We start from the raw sequence: 24,671 nt of genomic DNA, 5'->3' as shown, positions 1-24,671 counted from the left end.
TAATAGGAATTATCTCAAACACTAGATTTCTTAATTATAAAGTATATATCTCTGAGGCATCACAGAAAGTACTCTAAAGTAGATGCAAATAATTTCAACAGTGGGATCCTTTCTTTTCCCCAGTGGCCCCCAACAGCAGTCAGAGTCCAGCGGTGTCTCTGAGAGTGAGCAGGCTGCAAAACTGTCACATGAACCTAACCCGGCACACACCCCTCTGCAAAGCACTTTTGACATGGGTGCCACCACGAAGTGTAACCTGCTTTTTCTCTCCTCCATCAGGGCTTGGCAATGTGACTTGCTTTGGCTAATGGTGTTACAATGTCTATTTGACATCAGTTTGTACACCCAGGAGTGTGGTCCCAGCTGTGTCCAAGCTGGGCTGGTTGTGTGGAGTGAAGGGCAATGGTCCTGGCTCTGTTCTTCCCACTGCAACAAAGTTGTCTCCCGCATACGTGTGAATGGCCCCCTTCATGACCATCTAGTCCAGCTACCTGTTGACCCACAGCCCTGAGTGATTACAGCTGCCGGCTAGCTCGGGCCCTAAGTCCCAGGGGAGGTGACAGAGCGCTGCATCTCTGAGGAGAGAGCCCACAGATTTCTCAGCTGCTTTGGCACCTGTATGCTGATCCCTGAGCCTCTGTACATGGGTTGGTTATTCCAGGTGAGATACAAAGATTCAGGAGAATGTGTAACACAAATATTTGAAGTGATGGCTGTGGCTCATCTCCACTCAAGGATGAAGCCGGGGAGCTTTCTGGACTGGCCGCTGGGAGGAAGCATCTCAATGTCCCTCTCACGCCTGCTCCACCAATGTCTCTATGACAGATGTGTCCAAGCTCCTGGAGCAGTGCCTGGTGCATGACAGCCTGGTGCACGGCATGACAGCACGTAACGCCACGAAGATGGAACACACGCTGGCGCCAGCACCTCAGCTCCCACACACAGGCCTCTCAAAACCAGACAGTAAGTGACAGCAATGGTAGGTCTGAGACTCAGTGTCCTGCTCTAGTCTTCTGCAATCAAGGGGCAGAGGGGGGAAGGGTGGCTCCGATCCTCTGGGCACCCTCTAGGTGGACACAGCCCTGGGTATCTGGGGAAGTATCCTTCCTATAGCTGGGGGCGGGTACAGGTTTGTCAGGCCTGCTAGGTGGCTTCAGTTCACTGCCTCCACTGGGATGAAGGATGGGATAGAAACACTTTTCCAGATGTTTGAGAAGAGTGAACTTACCCTCCAGGGCACAGAGAGACGTTAGGAGGGCCGCGGTAGCATACCATGGGCTGTCTCCAGGGGACGTCCTTCATGGTCACCTGAAGTGCAAGCCTCATGTACCATTCCTTTACCTGAAGACTTCAGCTTTCCTGAAGCTCACAGGCCCTGACACTGGGATCCCAACTGTCCTGTGCACTCTGGGTGCCCCCACCCCCAGCACCCAGACACCCCAACCTGCTCGGCACTTTCTACTGTTGTGTATTACGTGCCATGTGTCCTCTTTGCCTATCTGTGCACCCCTGAAACCAGCAGAGCAATGCCTGCCTGGGCCACCTCCTGCTGTGCACTCACCAGACTCAACAGCCTCCACTCTACACATCTGTCCCACACCCTGACCCCAGCCCTTCCAGCTGTGGGTCCGTTATCACAAGGGCACCGAGGAAGCCATAGGTCCAGAAATCAGCTCTGTTTCATAAGAAAGGTTTCTGTGATGAAGGGACAATCCTATCCCTTTATCCACACATCTATGTGCGTGTACACCTGTGTGTGCGGAGGCCAGAGGTTAGTCTTGGTGTCAGTCCTCAGGTGCTACCTGTGTGCTCTTTGAGACAGTTTCCCATTGGCTGGCTGGGCACACCCCACACACCCTCAGCACTGGGGTCATACACTTGCATTTGACTCTTACCCTTTGCATGGGTTCTGGGGACTGAACGCAGGTCCGCATGGCTTGAAGGACAAACACTTTACTGACGGAGCCATCTCCCCAGCCCAAGCCAGTGCTTTTACTTTGATTCCATGACTGATTCCTATCTTCCCAAGTATTTCAGCAATAAGAACAGGCCTGTGAACAGCACATGCTAGAAAGATATAGTGCCCCAAATTTCATTTAAAATTGAAGAGACTAGCTGAGCAGTGGTGGCGCACGCCTTTAATCCCAGCATTCAGGAGGCAGAGGCAGGCGGATCTCTGTGAGTTCAAGGCTAGCCAGGTCTACAAGCCACAGAGAAACCCTGTCTCGAACCCCCCCCCCCCCAAAACTGTAAAATTGAAGAGACTACCCACAGGTCAAACACAACACACACACACACACACACACAAATACACGGACACAAAGATACACACACCAAAACAAAACCAAAAACCAAAACCAGAAAAAAAAACCCTCAAAACAAAAAACAACAAACTAAAATAAAAAGAACCCCAACAAAACAAAACAAAAAACCAAACAACCAAATATCCCCCCCAACCCAAACCCAGACCCCAAAGGTGACACCCTAATACCAAGATCTTTCTCTGTGATGGGTGGAGTCAAGTTTACCCTGGCTGCCCCCTGCTGGCCACTGGCATGTTGAGGGTGTGGAAGGATGAAGACCTGAACATCAACCATGGCCAGGAGGCTGTGCTAGGGAAGGGGCACCTCACCCACACAGAGGCACGTGTCCTGATGAAAACGGCACAGTGAGCCACAGCACCCTCCCCACGGGGCCTTTCAGCAGGTAAGCTCTCTAGGTTTCAGTGACAGGGGATGAAAGAGCAGCTTAAGACTGAGCCAGTGACTGAAGTGACACCCACTGCGATCTGCAAACATGTGCTGCTGTCTACCAAGTCACTGTCTGTGAAGTACAAAGGCGTGAGCCACTGAGGGTTAACATTAACCATTAGAGGGCATGTGGGCACCACACACACACACACACACACACACCCCAACCACACACACACACACCCCAACCACACACACACACACACCAATCACACACACACATACCAACCACACACACACATATACACACACCAACCACACACACATGCACACACACGCACGCACACACACACCCCCAACCACACACACATACACGCACACACATATACACACATACCAACCACACACACATACACACATGCACACACACCAACCACACACAGGCACACACATGCACACACACCAACCACACGCACACCAACCACACACACACCAACCACACACATGCACACACCAACCACACATATGCACACACCAACCACACACATGCACACACCAACCACACACATGCACACACCAACCACACACATGCACACACCAACCACACACATGCACACACCAACCACACACATGCACACACCAACCACACACATGCACACACCAACCCCCCCCCCACGCACACTTTAAATACTGACGGCTGGTTCACTTTGTAGATCTTCCAGAGAAAATGGGTGTGAGGCCACCTCCTGTTTCTGACTGCACCTGTGACATTCCCTGTCACCTGGCAGCAACTCATGACCGTCTCTCCCGACACCTCCCCCAGCCCTGGCAAACAATTCAGCCAGTCACTCCAGCAGCTGAACCTCAGCCTTGAGGTTTGATAACAGCGCCTGTGGAATTACTCTAATTTCTAGAACTGATGAACTTTCACAGGCAACACGAGTTGAAATAATGAGCACAGAGATGACAAAGAATTTTCACCCAAGGTTCTTTGAAGTCTCCAGGATAATAAGCACTTGTTCCTTTCTACAATGGGCATATAAAGAGAAATCTAAATAATAATTGCTGTAATTATCCTGAAAATATGCAGAGATTAATGGTGATTATGAAAATCTGTCTAATTGTTCTCTGAAGTCATCGCTGATCAAGTGGTATCTTGAAACGGCCGCTGCCAAGGAACTTTTGACACTGAACTGCAGGTGGGCAAGGGGACGTGTCACCGTGCCTTTCTCCCCATAAAATCTTACCCTGTGTTTATGAAATCCGTTTTCTTCACTTCCAACCCCCTGGCCCACATTTTAACTCTTCACACCGGTGCCCTGAAGAGGCTCCCGAGGCACCCTTAACGGGCTGCTTGATGTCACTGTGGTTCAAAGCCCGAAGTTCAACTTGTTATTTATTCAAATAATTAATTACTCTTGTATCCATCGAGCAGTTTGTCATGACACATTAATGACTTGATAGACTTCCATGAACTGGTGAACACAGAACAGCAGAGCGTTTTTATCGTCATTTAATTTTAAAACGATCCTGTGTGAAATTATCTCGTTGTGAGTGATGGGCACATAAAGAACCGACTCAGCAAAGCCCCTTTTGGATCATTGCTTTATTAATGGGGAACGTCAGGGGGATGAAAAATGCTAACATTGTCATATTCTGCTGCTGGGTGGAGACGGGTGTTGGGAGAGTGGGCAAGGGCTCGGCATGCTCACTGCCATGAGTGGGGACCCCCCTCCTCACGCCACAGCCAGGACACCCACTTACCCACCCGGCTGTCCACAAGCCCAGGCGCCCTATTTTGGAGTTTATGGCTCTTGACATTTGTGTGTGTGTGGTCTCTTTTTCCTTAAACTTGGGTTTTCCATGAGTGATATAAAAGCATTCCACTTTATTGCTTTGAACATTAAATGTTATTAATCCAATAGAAGAACGTTAAAGATATTGCTGTCACCTTTAAATGTGAAATAATATTAGGAGCTTAAAAATGCTGGGTTAGGAGAAAAGATGTTCTTAGCTGCTTTCTGGTCTTCAGATGCCCATGCTAGGTTGACGATAAAACCACATGTCTACACAGCTCGCAGCAATGTCTGCTTAAGGGAGATGTCCTGTTCCGTTCAGCTCCTCGTTTTTCTCCTCTTCTGGAAAATCCTCCTTCCTTGTTTTAGCTTGGGAGCCTTTACAATGACTTCCCACAGTGCACCCAAAGCCAGTAGACATGACGTGATTCCCAAAGAGCCAGCGCTGGCTGGTGGAATTGCTGAACTTCTCTGACAGCTGCAGGCCTGCACGCAAGGGACCAAGGCGGGGAATGGGAAGCCGGGTGCTATTCCTAGCCTTCTCGATGGAGGGGGACACCAGGTCTGTCTCTCAAGCTTCCTATTTCTGCTTTGGCTTGGCCAGGAGTAGAGAGCCTCATCACTTGCTTGCATGTCCAGTGCAGGGACCTGCGGGCAAAAGGGCCTTCTTCCTATTGTCGCAGGAGTCTCCAGAGCTTAGACCCCCAAAAGGACGGCAGCAGAGATGGCAGCTGACTTACTAACCGGCTGTCTCCGTGCTTCCTGTACTCTGCTGTTGACTGTCAAGAGGGTTCCGTGAGGTGTGCTTGAAGGCATGGTTCCATCGTTACCTGGATGATGTTTACTCCCATCTTCAGACTGCACTCAGTAAAGAGCACAGAAGTAACCAGTGGAGGCTTGGACAACAGAAGGAAAATGTAGACTGGCTGGGAGCAGTGTTTGGGCGGAGGGCACACTACCAAACACAGGGTTGCTGGTAGAAACTGGGCTGCCAGAGCCTGAGGGCGCAGACCAAGGCAGGTGTCTGAGGTAGGGCCAGAGGCTGGGTGAGCAGTTTGTCTTGTGGAACACCTTAGTCCTGCAGATGGACACTGGGGCCTAGTGCCTGTGACATTCCCAGTGATGTCTAATAAGAATGTGACAAAGCTGCCTCGTGTGGTGGGTGCATCCGAATGACGAATAGAGACTTACTCATCTGTGGGTGAGTAGAGCAAAATTGGAGCTGGCAGGAAAATGGAGAACTAAATCCACAGTCCAAGGTGTGCGTCCCCACCACAGAAGGTGCAGCCTCTCAGCAAGGCGAGTCCACACAGCAACCAGTTTGGAATAAGCCGGGCCTGCAGCAGATACCATGGGAGAGCAGTCTCGCTCTTTCCTGGAGGTAGGGAGCTAGTGACTGCAGCCCTCAGAGCAAGTGGCATCCCTTTGTCAGAGGTGGCAGCCTTGAGAGTGCTCCGTCCTGGGTGCAGGTGAACTTGGCCAGCCTTACTGCTTTGAAGACGGAGCCTTTACAGCTGACCACCAATCCCAGAAGCACGGTTCCTTCTGAAGTGTGTCAGAAGGCATAGCCCCTTGGATGCCCATTAAACATGTAACCCTCAGCCCTGGACCTCAGACTTCACTGGAAGCCTCCAGGTGTGCCTGTGCCAGGGCTCCCAGGGGCGGGACCCTAAGCACTCCTGCACACGCAGGCTCTCTGCTACCTGGTCAGGAGGGTCGCAGCTGGCAGCTGGTGAAACTGTGGCCCCTGGGCCAGGCACAGTCCTCAGTGAGGAGCCAGGTCCAGCCAGGCTCTGGACAACCCTAACAAATACAAGGCAAAAAGCTTAGAGGTCCTGGCTCCTGAGTACAGCCAATGGGTTACCCTTGGGGTTCCAGAACTCTCAGGGGCTGGTCCTCTGAAATGTGCAGTATGAAAAGACCCCAGAAAGAATCAGGCCCTCCCTTGTACACTGCTTTTAATTCCAGGGGTTTCTATGGCTTATTACTTTCCACAGTAGGGAAAAATCCATTAATAAATGCAGACACCTTGTGAATGACTCTTCTGGAATCCAGACAGGGGGGCTTGTTTTTTCCTCCTCTGCATAATTCAAACTGAGCTCTTCATAGTCTGGGGCTGAGTAACTGCTGCTTCCAACTGGGACTGGAGGCTTTGGTTTCCTCTCTTTGCTTCTGTGGGAAATCACTTACAGTCACTTGAAAACCTGCCCTGATGTTTTTAAAGAGGCTCTTTGGTCAGAACAAAGTGAAAGAACACATTTCTGCACAACCTCCCAGCTTAGAAGGTTCCACACAGGCGACTCCCCACTGTGAGGTTTCCAGAGCCCTCAGGAGCCAAGGAGGATGGGCCCCAGAACAAGAAAGCAAGGCCTGATGGGAGACACAAAAGCCCTTGTGGGAGAACACAGAAACCCCAGTGGGAAATGGGGCTGTGCTCCAAAACACTTTCTTAAAAGCCCCAGGGGAGGAGGAGGAACCCGGCAGGAGTCAGAACTGAAGAAGAGTCAGAGATATGAGGCTCACACTGCACACTGGGCAACTCTGGAAACTCTGAGGGATTCAGATCCAGGAGGAGCTCTCTCTCTCTCTCTCTCTCTCTCTCTCTCTCTCTCTCTCTCTCTCTCTCTCTCTCTCTCTCTCTGTCTCTCTGTCTCTCTGTCTCTCTGTCTCTCTGTCTCTCTGTCTCTCTCTCTCTGTCTCTCTCTCTGTCTCTGTCTCTGTCTCTCTCTCTCTCTCTCTCTCTCTCTCTCTCTCTCTCTCTCTCTCTCTCTCTCTCTCTCTCTCTCCCCCCCTCTCTCTGGTTTTTTGAGACAGGGTTTCTCTGTGTAGCTTTGGAGCCTTTCCTGGAGCTCACAGATTCACCTGCCCCTGCCTCCTGGAGTGCTGGGATTAAAGGCATGTGCCACCAACGCAGGGCTCCAGGTTTTCTGGTCCTTGACTCGCTCCTGGGATCCTGCGAGACTGACCCTTCCTGTCCCAGTGTCGCCATAACGACACCTGCCACAGAGAGGTTTATAGACTTGCACCATGCACCTTGTGGGTAGTAAGAGAGCCAGGTGCAGAGTGTGGCTCTCCTGCTGGCTACACACCATTTATTGGGCCAGTGGAAAAACTGTCTCAGCTCAGGCTTGGCATGGACTCCAGAGCACAGAGTCAAGGCTCTGACTGGGAGAGGTAGCAAGGCTTCGGACTCAGGGACATGGGACAAGAGCCATTCACTTTCTGCCCCATCTTTCTTGTGAGCTGTCCCCAAACTGTCTCCTGACAGGCACTCCGGGAAAGCAGCAGCTTGCTTGCCCCGAGTCCTGGTGGAGCAGGGGCCAGCTTATGATTGCGCCTCTCGGTTTGATGCCATGAAGGCTACTGGGCAAGTACAGCTGTGACTTCATTTGTGTCCAGAGCGAGGAAAGCATAGGTGGCCATTAAGTATTCTACACGTAAAAACCCGAATGGCCAGGAGACAGGGTGCAGCTCTGCCCACACACCTTCTCTTGGAAGAGATGCTGTGACAAGACGCTTCCACGGCAGCTTGAAGCCTCAATTGCACGCGCAGACACAATGCAGGAAAGGGAAGGACAGGGTGCTGTGTCCTTATTGTCTGACACATGACTGTTTGGACCTGAGATGGTGACATTCACAGTAGAACATTCCACCGATGGCAATCCAGAAGGTGGAGACGACACAAACTAATTTGTCATCCTGCAAAGGGGCCCTGGGGCTCTGCAGGAAGGGTGCTCTTGGGGGGTGTTCACCGGGAGTGAGTGAGCCCTCTGACACCCCACCCCAGAACCCCCACAAAAGCCCACAGGGAAGTGGAGACAGGAGACACGAGCCGTCTGGTGTACTCAGAGGGAAAATAGCAAGGAGACCTGCTCAAAAATAAGGTGGAAGGTGAGGCCGATACTCGAGGATGCCCTCGGATCTCCACACGAGGAGGCACACAGCGGCATTCACACATGACTGTTTGCACACCCACATATGCACACATACCTCTCTCTCACACACACACATTCTGAAACTGTCACAGGGCAAACAGCTAATGCTACTGATGACCTTCTGTGAGGACAGGAGCTTGCGGTGTGAGGACGCCACAGAGAACACGGCATTCTCAGAGGGACACAGGGGAACGCTGTGCCAGGTACAAGGAGCTCCAAGTAGAAAGTGGCTTTCGAATGTGAAAAGTCCCGAGGGGCTACGGCAGAGTCTGCCACTGGCGAAGCAGTTTCTGTCCTTGGAAGTGACCCGTTGTCTGGGACAGAGGCTGCATGGGCCTGTCGCAGCAGAGGCACTCGGCGGTGCTTCCGGGTTGAGATGGCTACAGCCTGGTTCAGCAGCAGCTCTCCACCAAGCCAGGCCTACATCTTGAACACCTCCGACAGGAAGCAGGAGGAGGCTAAGATAGTAAAAACTCTAACCAAGTATACTGCACCCTTGTTAAAAAATTCAATTCATTTTTATATAAGAAATCTCACAGTTAAAATTATTAACAATGATGTCACCTCCCAAGGAATTCATTTTAGTGAAAGCTTATTTAAATAACTTGATAAAAGACATCATCTTTTACTTACTGAATCATTCATTCATTCTCAAAGTTCACCAATGTCTGTCTTGTTCCTGCATTACTAGGTTTTGTGCAAGTCACCTGGACTAAAGAGTTTCTTTTTTTGTTTTTATTTCACATTCATTGGTGTTTTTGCCTGCATGTATGTCTGTGTGAGGGTGTTGGATTCCCTGGGACTGGAGTTACAGACAGGTGTGAGCTGCCATGTGGCTGCTGGGAATTGAGCCCGGGTCCTCTGGAAGAGCAGTCACTGCTCTTAACCACTGAGCTGTCCCTCTAGCCCCAAAAGATTTTTGTTTTGTTTTGCTTTTTCAATGTGGAGATCTGGGGACATTTTAGAGAAGTATCCTACAGGACACCTGCTGTTCAAGATGACCTTTGTACTTAGTCATCAACTACAAGCACTATTTGGGGCTCAGGACATCACACGGGGTTAAAAACGAGGCCCATGTCTCATCTTAAACTCAGCCTTACCCTTTTTTGAGACAAGGTTGAACTCCATAGTACAGTTTGGCCTTGAACTTGTGGCAACTCTCCTGACTCAGCCTTTGAAGCGTTGGGTTTACAGGTGTGGCCCACTATGTCTGGCTTTGTCCTCACTCTTTTAAAAAGTTACTTAAAAACTTATGTGAATGTGGTGGGTGTGTGCATGTGCCTGGAGAGGCCAGAAGAGGGCGTTGGACTCCCTGCAGTTGGAGTGATGGGAGTTCTGAGTCATCTGACAAGGGTTTTAGTAACTGAACCTCTGCAAGATCAGCAAGCCATCTCTCCAGCCTCTGTCCTCACTCTTAACCAACATCTCCTTGGCCAAGACTAGGAGCCTCCTTTCTGTTTTCTGGGTCATTGTAGCATCTACTCTGAGACAGACTCACTGGGATGGCCAAAGAGCAGTGAATGGTGCCAAAACAGAAATGAATACTTCAAGGAGAAAAGGCCCCCTTGCCTCGTTAATCCCCAGCTGAGTCAAAATCACCACCTGAAGGTGAGAGGTGAGGACCCGCCACAGGGGGAGCACTTGGCACAGCCTCTGAGCCTGGGCATCTGCAGCCTTCGGGCAAGCCTTGCCTCAGATGTGTGTAAAACCTTTGGAATCTTACTGGAAACCTTTTTATTTCCAGGGTGATCTTTGAAGTGTAAAAGTGGAAACAGAAAGGCTGTTTCTCAGTATGGAAAGCTGGGCTAAGGCTGCTGGAGAGACCCAGGAGGCACTGTGGGATGTGGGGACTCCACCCCTGCCCTTGGCAGGTCCCTAATTGTCCCGTGGACCCCTTTCCTTTCCCTCTCTTCCTATCAGGGCCAGGAAGGGAGCTGGTTAATGTGGGGCAATGCACACAATAGGGTACGTGGGCATGCAGCGTGTGCAGTGTGTGCGTGTGCAGTGTGTGCGTGTGCGCTGTGTATATATGTGTGCGCTGAGTGCGTGTGCGCTGTGTATATACGTGTGCGCTGAGTGCGTGTGCTCTGTGTGTATACGTGTGCGCTGAGTGCGTGTGCGCTGTGTGTGTGTGCGTGGAGGGGAGCGGTTCTGAGATGAGCCTGAACCTGAACAGAGGGTGAGTGTGTGTGCTTAACACCTACTCCTCGAAGCCTCTGCCAGGGGCTGTGGAGGAACAGACTTCACTATAGTCTAAGTGTACAGAGAGGGTGGCATCAGTGAAATTTCTAATTTCAGAAGTTAAAATCAAACTCCAAACTTCTGCTGGGCTTGAAAGGCAGAGGCAGAGGCATCTCTGTGAGTTGTAGGGCAGCCTGGTCTACAGAGTGAGTTCCAGGCCAGACTGGGCTACACAGAGAGACTCTGTCCCAAAAGCAAACAGACACCACCCACCTCAAGCTAAACCAGACCCAAACTGCAAACTCGACAACAGAAGCAGGGCAATAGTGACTGGCACTTCCAAACCCCCGAGGTCCCTTTCTGCCTGTACCAGGCCCTGGCTCACCGCCACCCTCTGAAGCCTCTCTGGACACATCAGTCCTGTCTGCAGGACAGCAGCAGGCCCAGGTGCTCACGGGGAGCCAACAGTGTCTTCCTAAGGGTGACAAGGCAGAGATGGGAAACAATGTCAACAAAATGTCCCCAACCCAGCAGAAAGGGATCTCCTTGTGAATGTCACAGCCAGCAGAACTTCAGTGCGGCCCCTCACTGCTGGCCGGGAAGAGGACATGGCAGGGGCAGCGTCTTCATCCTATTTGACAGGGATGACAGAGGCTAGTGTGGGGTAGAGCTGAGCTCCACTGTTCTGGGGCTAGTGCTCTGAGCAGTCACTTGTCCCCATGAAGGCTTAGTTCCAGAATGGCTGGTAAGAAGGCCTCTCGGTGCTTTCATTTCTTGCAGCAGTTAGCAATTATCCCTGAGCTCTCTTTCTGAGACTCCGCATTCCTCCAGTCTCTGACTCCCCCAAACCCTCAGGTCACCCCCACCCGACCTGCCAGTGAGATCAAAGGCAGCTGTTCCAGGCTTTACTGAGAGCAAAGGCTGGGCACCTGCCTTGCTCCTTCTGTGTCTGGGTCCTGGACAGCTCACCCGTCTCCAGGCCCTGTGGCTCAGGCTCTGCGGCCCCAGACCACAAAGCTTTGACTGGAAACGCTGCTGTGCTCCCGGGCCAAGCAGGGCCGCCATCACCCAGCTGTGTACCTGTAGCCAAACACTGCCAGTCCGAGCTCAAGCTAAAGCAGGGGCAGAGTCCCCAGAGCAGTGCTGTGTCTCTGCTCGTTAAGTCCCAGAATAAAGCAGTAACCTGCGGATAACAGAGCTTCTGGGCTTAATAAGGAGTGACTGACAGTCTGCATCCAACCATAACGACTACACTGGGTCCATTATTAAATGGGAAAAGTATGTGTGTGCCTACATACATATGTACCTGCCTGCATGTGTGTATGTGCCTACATGTTCATACATATAAGCATGTGTGTGCCAGCCCATGGCCTCAGGTGTGTGTACCTGTCTACATGTATGCACTGCACCATTTTAACATTTTCCCTCTTCTTGTCAACAAGCTCTGACATACTGACCCTTGCCTCCCCTGGGCCCTAGGCTATGATAGTGGGTTTATCATACTGTAGCACTTGTTCATACCTGGCAGGGAGGCCAAAATAGTGTGGTGTTCAGAACAGTCCTCGATCCCCCACCCACATGGACTTTATACAGGGGTTGGGCAAACAGCATGTCGCGGTCACATGGGTAACCCTAGCCTGCTCTTCATAGTCCGTCTGGCTTTCCAGAATTTACCTGAGGTGTGGGTTGTGAGCTCTGAGCACCTTCAGGCAAATGAGGAGGGAGCAAGTAATTCCCAGAGACCAGGCCCGGGCTCTCGTGTCTGGGAGGTAGGGGAGGCTGTTGTCCAGTCACCTGCCCCAGCAGGGTGGTCCGCTCACACCACAGCGCCTGGATCCTTCTCTTGATGGTACCTCGACCTTGTCTACCTGAAAGCCCCCTGAGGGACAGCCTTTGGTCATCACTCTTCCCATGCTCCTTCAGGGAGGATGGCTGTGGCTGGGAGGCACCTCCATCCAATGAAGGGCAGCCACACTGGGAAAGGGCCTGGTCCCCACTGAGGAAAGCTTGGTATCAAGCTTGCCAGGCTAATCCCCACCCCAGCAGAATCCCAGCTCAGGGGAATGAGAAAGGGATTCACCATCCGGTTTGCCACCCCAAAATGGGGACATACAGGACAGAGACTGCTTCCATGCCTTCCCTCTAGGGCTGGGCAGCACGGTTGGTCTTCACCCGAGGGCCTGGAGGACGTGTCTGGAGTCCTGAGTGCTGTTTGTTCAGTTTACCTTTTTGACTCCAGGCCTGAATGAGAAGCAGGTGCTCTTTGAGTCACCATGACATGCCAGGCAATGGAGTGTAGTTAGCAGACACCAGGCTGGCATAAAAGCTGTGCGACCACGTGGAAACTAGCCGAACTCTGAGTCTCAGCCTGCCCACTGTGGAGTGGGATTTAATGACGCCCTGCCTCTGCATGGCTGTGTGACGGGACAGGAATAAGCGTGCACACTGGGGATGAGGTGACACTCTATAAACACTGTCACACATGTGTATCATTACTGTTTTTATCCGGAATATGAAAGAAGATAACACGTGCCTGCTCTGACGCCTACCCTACCTCCTGCAAAGCAGAACCCTGTAAATCACTCTCACGCAGGGAGGGTGATGTGGGGCAATGGAACAAGCTGTGGGCTGGGACCTGCATCATTAGTGCTGTCCCATGGGAAGTGGCAGTTAACCAGCTCTTCCAGGGACAGCACCTGGCACCCAGGCCAGGCTGTAACATGAACGTGACAGTGGAGCTCTCACCAAGCACTCAAATGCTGCAAAAGCTAGGCGCATGCTTCACGGGGCACAGGAGCAGCAGAAAGAAAGACACGCTGGGGACGCTCAAGGAGTGGAGGACACTGTCTTGATTTGCTGTGTGACCATGGGAAAGTCACTAGCCTCTCTGAATCTCAGGTCATCATTTGTAAGATAAGGACAACAGGGCTGGAGGAATAAGGGAGTCTGCCCATGAAGGTGACTTAGTTCTCTAAGCAGGCACAAGTCACTTGTTTCTCTACAGAAAGCCCAACCAGAAGGACAAAAGCTAGATTCATAACACAGTCACCCCATGAGCAAAGGGTTGCTTGGTGCCCACTGGGCCCGGGTGAGCCCTACCCAGATTCAGAAACACACGGAGGCCAGGGGCAGGAGAGGCAGCAAGTGACTACATTAGCTCAGGATGCCGAGACTCGGCAAGGAGGTGCTGTGGCCTTACTGCCATGCTCGGGACAGGAAGCCAGGTGGCCGTGCCTGCTGATGAACCCAGAGGAAGCACGAAGGGATGAGAGCCTGGGTGCTCTGCAGGTATCCAGGCTCTATGCCTTTGGCCAGTGAGACTACCCTATGACTTGCCCGGAGCAGCACTGAGCATACCCAAAACCCAGAGCTCATGTGTCTACGGGGGCTGGCCCTCGTGGCTCTGGGCTAGGTTCAGGGGTGGCCCAGTCACTGTGTCACCAGACAGGGTTGCCAGGCAATGAGGGGCTTCCAAGTAAGCAAGGCTAAAGACTGAGGTCCTAGGAGGTGTGAAGCAGCTGGTGTGTCATACAAACTTCAGGGACAGGGCTGTTCAGCGAAGATACCACACAGGACTGGACACAGCATCAGTCTGTCCTGCTGGGACTTGGGAAGGAGGGGCAGCTGTGGCAGGCTGCTGAGGTGCTCCTGCCCTGGGTATCAAGGGGAGGCACTATCAGAGGAGTGGCCTGAGAACAGTTCTCTGGGGACTAGACCTGTCCATGAGAATGGGAGCGTCCCTAGGCTAGAGGCCTGCAGGAGGGCAACCACCTGGAAGGGTCCCTGGGACCAAGGGACAACCAACCAGAGGGAAGGCAGAAGATTTGGAATAGGACAAGAGGGTCAGGGCTCACAACAGCCTGGACCCTTGCAAAGGGACTCCCCAACCAACACTGTCACAGACCCCAAGGCCACCCATGCCACCTGGACCCCAAAGGACACTTCTGTCTGGACTTAGGAAAGCTGAAGAGGGCCTGTCACAGGCACAAACCTCACAGCCTAGATTACCCTGCCCAGTGATGACCCTCAGAGTAACAACCAGAGGCACGGTGTTATAATCTTGCTATTCTTAGTACTTGAGGATAGCCTGGGCTATGAAGTAAGACCTCATTCTCCATCCCATTCCTCCCAAAAGAATTCCACAAAACACATGTCAGAAAACTGATTCCAAGAAAAAACAGCATAAAAATTTAATAATTATGAAAGAAATTGTCCCTCCCCCCAAAATATTCCAGCTGGGCCCCACATGCTTCCAAGACCAGTTAATGCTTAGAAGGAAATTTTCTCCATTCCCAATCTCTGAGGACCAGACATTACAATATTTTAGAAATATTCCTATATTTGAAAGAAACAGTCCAGACCCTTCAGTCATTCAAAAATGGTATTTTGATAAGCATCAAGCCCAAATCATTTCCATAAACGCTAGAATCATAACGCAGACAACAGCAACCCAGAGCTAATGTACCTTTAAAGGCTGTCGCACTATGCTAAAGCAAGATTTACCTCAGAGTACAACAGCAGCTTCCTAAGTGCAGAATCATCAACACAAAGCGATTTGTCTCAATAAGCTAAACATGAGGGGAAGACCACAATATTGTTTTAACAGATTCTGACTTTTTAAAATATGAAATTCAAATTAGTGCCTGAATTTAAAGGAAGAACCCCGAGCAAGGGAAGGCCCATTCCTTCCATGACCAGCTCTCCCACAGCACAGTTCTTCACTGGTCTCCACAAGAAGTTCTGAAGCCAGGAGCCAGGGAGAGGGGTGCAGCTGTCACTACTGCCGTTGCTGCTCTGGAAGCTCTGGCCAAGAGTGTGAAACAAAATAAAAAGAGGAAGCGCCAAGATGTCAGAGACAAAACCATCCGTGTCTACAGAGGATGCGGTGGTCTACTAGGAAGCAGAAGCAAATTATTTTGGAAGTTACTGGAAACAACAAGAAAGTAAGTAAGTAAGTACAATACTATGTGTGCATGCACATGTGAGCATTGAGTGTGACGTGTATGTGTGTGCATGCACCTGTGAGCATTGAGTGTGTAGTGTATGTGTGTGCACATGTAAGCAATGAGTGTATAATGTATGTGTGTGCATGCATAGGAGCACATGTACGTGTATTGTTCATGTATGCATGTATGTATTGTAGAGTGTGTACAGTGTGTGAATAGTATGTGTTGCATGTGTGCATGTACTATGTAGCATGAGCTGTGTGTACTATGTATTGTAGTATGTAGTGTGTATGTGTAGTGTGTGTCTGCACGTATGAAACCACCAGTTAAAACCTAACGGGCAAAGCAATACATAAACAGTCAAGACCCAGAAAGGGACTTTTGATCCCCGGAGACTCACTCTTCTGGAGGAAGGATCATGTACTTTAAGAATTAATTTGTAAATTCAATGGTTTTCAAACAAATCTGTAGAGTATTTTCCTTAGAACTTCAAGTAACTTAAATTTTAACTGGATTTTAAAAATGAGCTAGAGCAACAAGACAGGAAATCAGAGACATGCTTCTGGGGCTAGCAAGAAGCTCTTTGCCACTTGTGCAGAGGACCCACCACAGGCACTGGTCATCACCTTGCAAGTCCAGGTCCAGGGGGAATCTAGCGCCCTCTTCTGACTGCCATGGGTAGTGCACTCATTTGCACATACCCACACACAGACACATACACATCACTTTAAAAAAATCTTTAAAACAAAGGCACATATTTGTAATAAATAGAGATGTGGTTGCCATTAGGCAGTGTATCCAAGCTAACACATCAGGGAAGGAACCACAGAACACACCGTGTCAGCTGTGATGCTCACTTAGGACTGCCTTTCAGATGCACTGGTTAAAAAAGAAACATGATGTCATAGTGACACTGATGAGCAATGCATTTTTATCCCTGTCATGCAACAAGAAGTTGTAGGTGAATTTTAGATGTAAATGTGAAAAAAATAATGACTACCAGGGTTACCAGGAAATAGGAAGGTTTTCCTACACACAGCAGCAAAGAAAACCGAAACCAAAGAACAACATGCAAGCTGGAAAACGCATCAATGCCGGGTTCATGAGGAGAGCCCAGCCACCAGGACAGGTGGCCAAGTCAGGAAAGCAAAGTCTCCCAGTTACCCAGGAAACACTCGCAGGAAGCCACATTCCTGCCTGCAGACAGACATGCCTTTTAGACATTAGCAGCCAGTTGTGGGGCCCTGAGGTGGGGCCCCAGAGGGACCTCCTTTTGTGTATGTGTCAGAGATGTAAACTAATTCAATTAGTATGCTGGGCAGATGATCACTGTACACCACAATGATTATTATACACATTTCACCTACCCACTCACTTACAGGAATAGTCAAAGTACAGGTGTTGACTCCCCACAGACCTACAAACCCAGGTATAAGTTCTGGCTGTCCTCAACGGCGACAGGTTTAGGAAATCATCACAGCAGTTCAGAAGCCACAACGGTCCTGTATGCAATTATGATTCAACATGGCACCTTTATGCTTGTTTACATTTCTCCTGACTGCAAATGGTGTTGTGTACCATCTGTGAATGCCTGGGTGCTTGAGTTTTGAGAACGCGTAACTTCTTATAATAGGTGTGTGTGTGTGTGTGTGTGTGTGTGTGTGTGTGTGCGTTATGGTAGTTAGCAATCATACAGATGATCATCTACATATATTTTGTGCATTCATGACATGTTTGACTTTTTCTTAACTTTTTATAGCCCTAAGGGCTGTGAGTTTCATCGACAGAGGTTTTTCAAATCCTCAAGAATCTCAGAGAAAAAAGTTTGTGTACAGGTGGACTGGTAAAGCTTGAAGCCCAAGCCAGTGTGATCCACAGATCTCTCTCAGAGGCAGGCGGGGACGAGGCTCCATGACAAGAAGAATGTTGTCACCACAGACAGACAGCCATAGGATGGATCAAGCTGCCGACACATGCAATATGATAGGTGCCACGATGTCAGGCTGGGCAACACGTAAGGTGGGCATGGCAGAAGGACCAGGACAGCCCGTGGGGGAGAGGAACAGGCAGAGAGGATGCGGGTGAACTTTTGAGTAACAGATATATTCTATAGCTTGCTTCTCGAGGTGCACTGTCATATAACTTGGCATTCTTCAAAATCCACTGAGCTGTACTCATAAAAGTAATGGATTGTACTGCATGTAAAATTGTACTCCAGTAAATCAGACTTTAAAAATATCCAGAATGGACCTTTGCATATAAATGCCAAGCATCTCCCCCACCTCCCAAAAAAAGTCAAGGACAGTGTCTAAAACACTGTTTTTTTTCTGAGTGGCTTATTTTCTTCCCACACTTTCATGTATTTTTTCAACTTTTGTTTTTAGTAGTGAACACGGGACTCTCATAATTCAGAAAGGAAATGGTTTGCATCTGGTTTTGATCTAACAAAGAGAAAAAAGAACAAAAATCTATCAGTGAACTATGTGTCTGGCAGAGCCTTGTAGCGCTTCTTTTCTTTTTCTTTCTTTCTTTCTTTCTTTTTTTTTTTTTTTTTTTTTTTTGGTTTTTACAGACAGGGTTTCTCTGTATTGTTTTGGAGGCTGTTGGTCCAGCCCGGCCTCGAACTCACAGAGATCTGCCTGCCTCTGCCTCCCGAGTGCTGGGATTAAAGGCGTGCGCCACCACCGCCCAGCTTGTTTTTCCTTTTTTTTTTTTTTAAAGATCAGTTTTTGTTATTTTTAAGTGTGTTGGTGTGTGGATATGTGAGCACAGGCACCCAAGGAGGCCAGAGGCACAGGGTGCACTCTTAGCAGCTGAGCCTTCCTCAAGGTCCCACTTCATCGGTCTTGTCCAGAAAGTGAAGGCCAAGCTCAGGAGCACCAAGGGAGCCCATCAGTGCTCCTGAGCCCCAGCTCCTATGGCGCATCTGCTCTCAAAGGGGACTCTGAGCAGTGAGGGTGAGAGCAACTCCAGGAAGTATACCTGGTCCAAAGCATCATTTGCATCTAGGAAAACAAACCCTGGAGAAACAAGACCACCTTCTGAAGTTACGAAGGGGAACAACGAGTGAACAGTGGGAACCTGCCCAGATGCGCGGGCTCTGCCGGTCTACCCGGAGGATGGGAGTCTCAGGTACTGAAGGTGTGTCCTTCGCTGGAGGTGCTATTTTGGGAGGCGGGGCCTATTTGGAAGAAGTTGGTCGCTCAGTGAGGTGTGCCTTGAAATGCTCTCCATGCTCCCTTCTATCTGCTTCCTGGACACCATAAAGTGAAAGCCCCGGCTGTGTCACCCTAGGCCGCAGTACTGAGCCAGTCAACTAAGAAGTCAGTAAATCTCAGGCATTTGTCACAGGGACGAACAGCTAACACCGGGCCAGGCTCCTGACTGCTAAAGATAAGAGCTGACAGCGGGAAGGGCTCTAGATGCCGGCAGTGCAGGTTTTCCAGGCCAGAACCACTGTCTCATATCCTGGATCCATGACTTCCCCAGCTCAGCGACGGCCTTTGTGTCTTTCTCACAGCTGAGACTTGCGTTTAGAATCCAGAATACCTACCACTAAAGGGTGGCTCTACCACCTCAAGTATGTGATTCCACTTCCTTGAAGGGTACGACTGTCCTCACCCACTGTCATGGCAGGATGGAGCCTCCTGCCCCAATAGCCCTGGTTGGGCTGATACTCTCACCATGCCTCTTAAGAGGATGCAGGAGCCACTGGCCATGCCTTTTGGGTTTTCATTATAAAAAAAACAGCTACAGATAGGGGCTGCTCGGGTCCAGAAGAACAGGGTTGTAGCCAACTCACACCACCCAATGGGTAATCTGTGTGATATATAAAACGGGGTATGGTAAGCTGTGCTAGCTGAGGGACTGTTTGTTACTACAGCATACCTCAGCAAAGACTGACAGATACACACATTTTAATATACTGAACAATGGCACCCAGTGTATGTCATTATGGATGAAATAAACTGTATCTGTATCTACTCTAAAATCACATCCCCACAGCACACACCTTTGAGAAACACTCCAACAATCTGAGAGACAAACAGAGGGGGGGAGGGGAGGAGCAGGAAAACAGAAAAGTAATCAGCTCTGAGATAAGGAGCCTCCAGAGTCATGAAGGCAAAATCAAGAAAGATCTGAATCTCACTCTAGAACCAGGATATCTGCCCCCAGTTGACAGCTGGCCATGCTCTGTGGGCACTATTGCTTTAAAGAGTGCGTAGGGGCAGGCGGGGTGGATCTGGGGTCAAGGGAGCTCACCTCCAAGCCTGAGGGCCTGAGTTCAAACCCCAGAACTCACATAGTAGAACTGATTCCCACAAGTTGTTCTCCGATCTCCACAGGCGCTCCTGGTATGTGCACACTCTCTCAACACACACACACACACACACACACACACACACACACACACACACACACACACTTGTTAAAAATGTTTGTATTAGATCCTAAATTTAGAACTGCTAAGTGTGTAGGCAAAGTACTTCTAAGAATCAAGGGAATTTGGGAGACTCAGAGAAATCAAAGTCAAGAAGCCAGTTCCCTGAGCAGGTGGCTTCATTATGAAACCACTCAGGCATTAACTCTTGTTAAAGCAAAATCCACTGGACTGCCTTGCTGACCCTACCTCTAATCTAGACATTTGGCACAATGGGTTCCACTCTATGACCTAGAACTTTCCAGTCTGGATGCATCATGCTCTAATCATTAATGGTCTGCTTGTTTGGCTCAGGTAAATTACATTTGCATATGCAAATTATGCCTAAATATTCTGTATTATTAATGCTAGCACTAATTACATAATAATAGTTACCAATTTCCACACAGATCAAACTTACAGTTTTGTAGCTATTAGGGAAATTGTGCTTTGTAATTAAGATAACCCTCATTTCCAGATGCTAATTAACTATATAATAATTAGTCTCACTCACTAATGCAAATGAAGGATTTTCATCTTTATTGATAAAGGAGTTACTTCTTATCGGTTAAGGAGCGGTCTCCCAAGAAATCTTGCCGAGAAATGCTTTTCCCTCTAAAGGTTAAAAGGTAAACCCATTTTTATCAGCCTCATTTGCAAATGCAAATGAGGCCTGATTAATCAAGTGGAAGATAAATGCGCTGGTCTTATATCAGGACAGCATGTATGGCTTACTGGGTTTCCCTCTACAAACACAGATAAACAGAAGTGCTGCTCAGCCCAAGACCTGGCCTGGTATTCCACTCTTTGTTCCCCTTCAGGCAACAGGAAGGACCAAGAAACAGTCATGACTCACGTTCTGGCCACAGTGGGAGTAGGGGAGGGGAGAATTTTGTGAGTAAATACACAGGCAAAAAGGAAACTGCGTTTGCTTGGATTATTAAGTTTTCTGTGCTGCAACAGAGCACAAACTGGCACCTCCCATCGTGACTAATGAGAGCTGCCTGGGCGAGAACAGAAGGGCTGACAGCCAGCGAGGCCTCGTTGGCAGGCCCCAGCCAGGGCCTCGCCGCATTCATCATCCGCTAAACCAATCCACCAATTCTGCACCACCATTTGTCATTAATTATGCTAATCAGCACGCCATTACTCTCTGATGACACTGTAGCTGTTATTAGCTAGTTATGGCTTTTCAGAAGTACAACGATTGTGTATGCACGGGCTGTGCCTGCATTAGCCTACAGGGAAGAAATGTCCAATTACGAAAAGAAGAAATTTGCTATTATCTTTTTATAACAAACCAATTTAGTAATTAGAAAAGTCTCTGAACTCACACATGCCTTTTCTCCTCTTTCACTTAAAAAATAATTGAAAGTCCAAAAATGTGCTTTTCAAGAATTCTTGGAAAGAAGGGGGAACGGAGACATTTAAAAGTGGGGCCTGGGAAGCACCCCGTGAGTGCCCTGGCGATACCTGGTCCCACAGAGTGTCCTCCCGTCACGCCTGTGAATTAGCAGGGCGGCTCCACTGTGCGTATCTCAGCCGTGCTGAGCTCCTAGAGATGGAGGAAGAGCCGTGTGACCATTTGCATCATGCCACAGTGGAGCGGTGCTGCCCCACAAGGATGGCAGGCAGGCTGTGCCCACCTCACTTGGCAGATGCTCTCACAAGGACGGTGACCCCTCGTTCTCCCTGTGAAGACAGCAGCCTCTCAAATGACCCTGGAGATGAAAGGTTTGGTCAAGTGAGCACCTGCGTGTTCTGCACATGGTTTGAGGGAACAAAGAGACTGTCCCTGGGCAACACTGTGGACAGCACTCATGGCAAGGCAAGGGAAGGCCCTTTTCTAAAATGTCAGGCCTTGGCAAGAGGCTCACCCTGACCCCTGGGGTCAGTGGGGCTAAGCTGTGGGCACTTGTCCAAAGCAGGTATCAACCCCAAGTCTCTGGACTTGGGCTGGGAGTCTTTAGCACTAGTTTGTGAGAAGCTTCGGCTGGATTAAGAGCTCATTAATATCATCAGAGTAAATGGGCCTATTAAAACATCTTTAAGCAGTATCTGAACATAAATCTCCCTAAACTATATTTAATGACTGTACTTAAGATACATTATATGCAAGTCTTAATGAGACATTAGATAGCATTTTGAAGATTAAAATTAGAGAATCCATATAAAGCCTGTCCACTTAATGTAGCCGTGAGCTATCCCGATGAACGCATTACTACCAAATTATACTGCATTAGAACAAATATTTTTAATCATGTCTGATTTATGCATTCCTTTTTTGCATAACTTTCATCTAAAAAAGTGTATGTGAAAGATCTTAAGTTTTGAAAGTACCGTGAAAGAAGATGGAAACGGACTCTTGGTACTGTAGGACACAGCTGCTCGAGGTTCCGAATTCCATTTCTTCCTGTGCTTTCATGGGTCATAGCCACGTATATTCTACTTCAGATTTCCTTCAGATTAGAATGAAAATAGAATGCAACCACACATACTCTGAAGACTGGAATCAGCAAAAAGAACGTGTTACAGGTGCATCCAGGCACTTTCCCCTAGTTCTGCCCTCTGCCTGTGTCCACGCTTCATCCCGGCAGATCCAGATGGACACACTCTGTCGCAGGGCCACAGCCCCTGTTTGCCTTTGGTTCACCAGAGACTGTGGTGGTGTCAGTGAAGTCCCGTCTCCACGCCAGGGTCCTGTGTGCCTCTGGGGTCTCTTTTGAAGACAAATCAAACTTCAGATTATCTCTACTGTATGTAAAATACTACGTAGCTCAACGAGATTTCCTCTTTTTCAAAATTCTGGGATGGAGGGAATCCAGGACCTCAGGCATGCTAGGCAAATGCTCTGTCACTGAGTCACACCCAAACCCAGCCCCAAACAAATGGGGAATTCTAATGGGAGAGAAAACTGGCATGACCCGTGAATCAAGGCAGTGAGTTGGGGATGGGGGCCCTCCTAGGCTGAGTCTGTGAGGTGTCTCAGATGCTGCTGGTATCAAACCTCAAGATGCTTTGGGACCTGGCTAGGACTGGCTGTCATGAGTACCACTGGGAGCAAGGATGACTCAGACTCAGACCTGATACTGGCTCAGATGCCTGGCAATAAACTGACACCTTGGAAGATGTGAGAACTAAATCGTTTCTGATGCTTTTTTTCTTCTTCCTGATGCCCCGTACCAAAGTGTGACCACTTTTTATGCAAGCTATTCAATTATGGAAGGCTTCTGGGATTATGCAAATCAAGATGAGTCAAACCATGACATTTCTCTTAATAGAATGAGATTATGTAGGCTCCCCCCTCAAAAGAAGAAAGTAACACAATTCAAATACAGCAGTCATTAAAAGAAGACTCCTCCCCTTGCATGTAAAAGGGGGAGCAGCAAGCCATTCCCACTCACTCTCTCCAGACAGCCTCTACCAAAAAGGAACTACTCCATAACACAATTTCGCGTTTTTTAAAGGCACAAACGAGGGCATTCTTCATAAATAACAGCTACGCTCCGTGTACAGGAGCTCCTTTTTATTAGGGACACAGTGATGAACAATGAGCAATGTGTTCTATTATTCTTTGTCAAATCACAAAACGCTACATTAGAATAACTGTGCTGGTCAATGTAATATAGTAGATTAAATTCAACTTCTGTGGAAAAACCACTGTAAAACAGCATGATAAGAAGGCCATAAAAAATTTAATTTTACTCCAAACTCCATCACAAAAAAAAAACGGTGTGAAAAGTAATTTTGCATAATCAGTACACGCCATCTGGAACAATTAACCGATTTCTATAGAAGTATGAGGATCAGTCATATCTGCTTATTAAAGATCAGAAATTATACAAGTAATAAATCCTTGAAAAAACTAAGCGTACTCCCGCCTGTCAACGCTATTTTAACTTCAAATACTGAAGAATGCCTGATAAGGCTGAAAAGAAGAGATTAATATATGCAAATTACATCCAGCATTTAAAATCCCCACAACTGTCTCTGGTTTTCTGTCCCTTATTGCTGCCTTTATGTTTTATTCATACACCAACTCACCTGTCACTTCATAAGCTATAATATTATGGGGTATTATTAAACAGCATAAAGCCGTGCTTTAATTGGAAAGCTTCATTGCATTTTCCAATTATTTGGAGTAAATTAAAAGCAGATGCACATAGTTTAATAAAGAGTCTAATATCAGTTCCGGGAAATCAAAATTCATTGTCATTACTATGCCGTGATAGTTTTGCAAACTGTACTCAATTTCAGAGGTTTTCAAAAGAAAATCTGTCTATGCAATCTGTTAATTGTCATTCGGTTAATAACTGTTTAAATATCCAAACTACACAGCAGCTTCCTATTAAAAAAAAATTAACTATAGGCTTCCTACAAGCAAACAAACAGAGCTAACGCTCCTGGGCTGGGCTGGACGCTGCAGCCTTGGAGGCACCTTAAAACAATGGGTGGGCTGGGCTGGGCTGGGCTGAGACACCAGCACACCACAGCAGCCCGAGCCGGACAAAGAGCAGCAGCTCTTTAGGTCTCGAAGCTCAGGGGTTGCAGTCCTGCAGACGGCTCTCTGTGGAAAAGGGCAGAAGCCATTATAAATTGTGCTTTCACAGGTCTGTGCTGCTCAGCAAAAAATGAGCCTCCAAAGTTTTAATTGGTACACCCAAAATAAATCCTTTTAATGAGTGAATTAACAGATTCAGGAC

At 48.7% G+C, this 24,671-nt stretch overlaps 1 protein-coding gene and 1 long non-coding RNA gene across 3 annotated transcripts in view; one reads left to right on the top strand and one right to left on the bottom strand.

Moving 5' to 3' along the window:
* Positions 1–24,671, bottom strand: part of Mvb12b (multivesicular body subunit 12B) — a 162,115-nt gene that overhangs the window by 35,784 nt on the left and 101,660 nt on the right. The window lies entirely within an intron of this gene.
* On the top strand, positions 110–4,278 carry LOC121136076. Its single transcript, XR_005873202.1, has 2 exons — positions 110–963; positions 3,404–4,278. It is a non-coding gene; the product is annotated as an uncharacterized LOC121136076 (long non-coding RNA).

Source organism: Mesocricetus auratus, unplaced genomic scaffold (assembly GCF_017639785.1).
Source record: "Mesocricetus auratus isolate SY011 unplaced genomic scaffold, BCM_Maur_2.0 Super-Scaffold_100047, whole genome shotgun sequence".
In the NCBI taxonomy this organism is placed as follows: Eukaryota; Metazoa; Chordata; class Mammalia; order Rodentia; family Cricetidae; genus Mesocricetus; species Mesocricetus auratus.
This window is presented reverse-complemented; position numbering and strand designations above follow the sequence as displayed.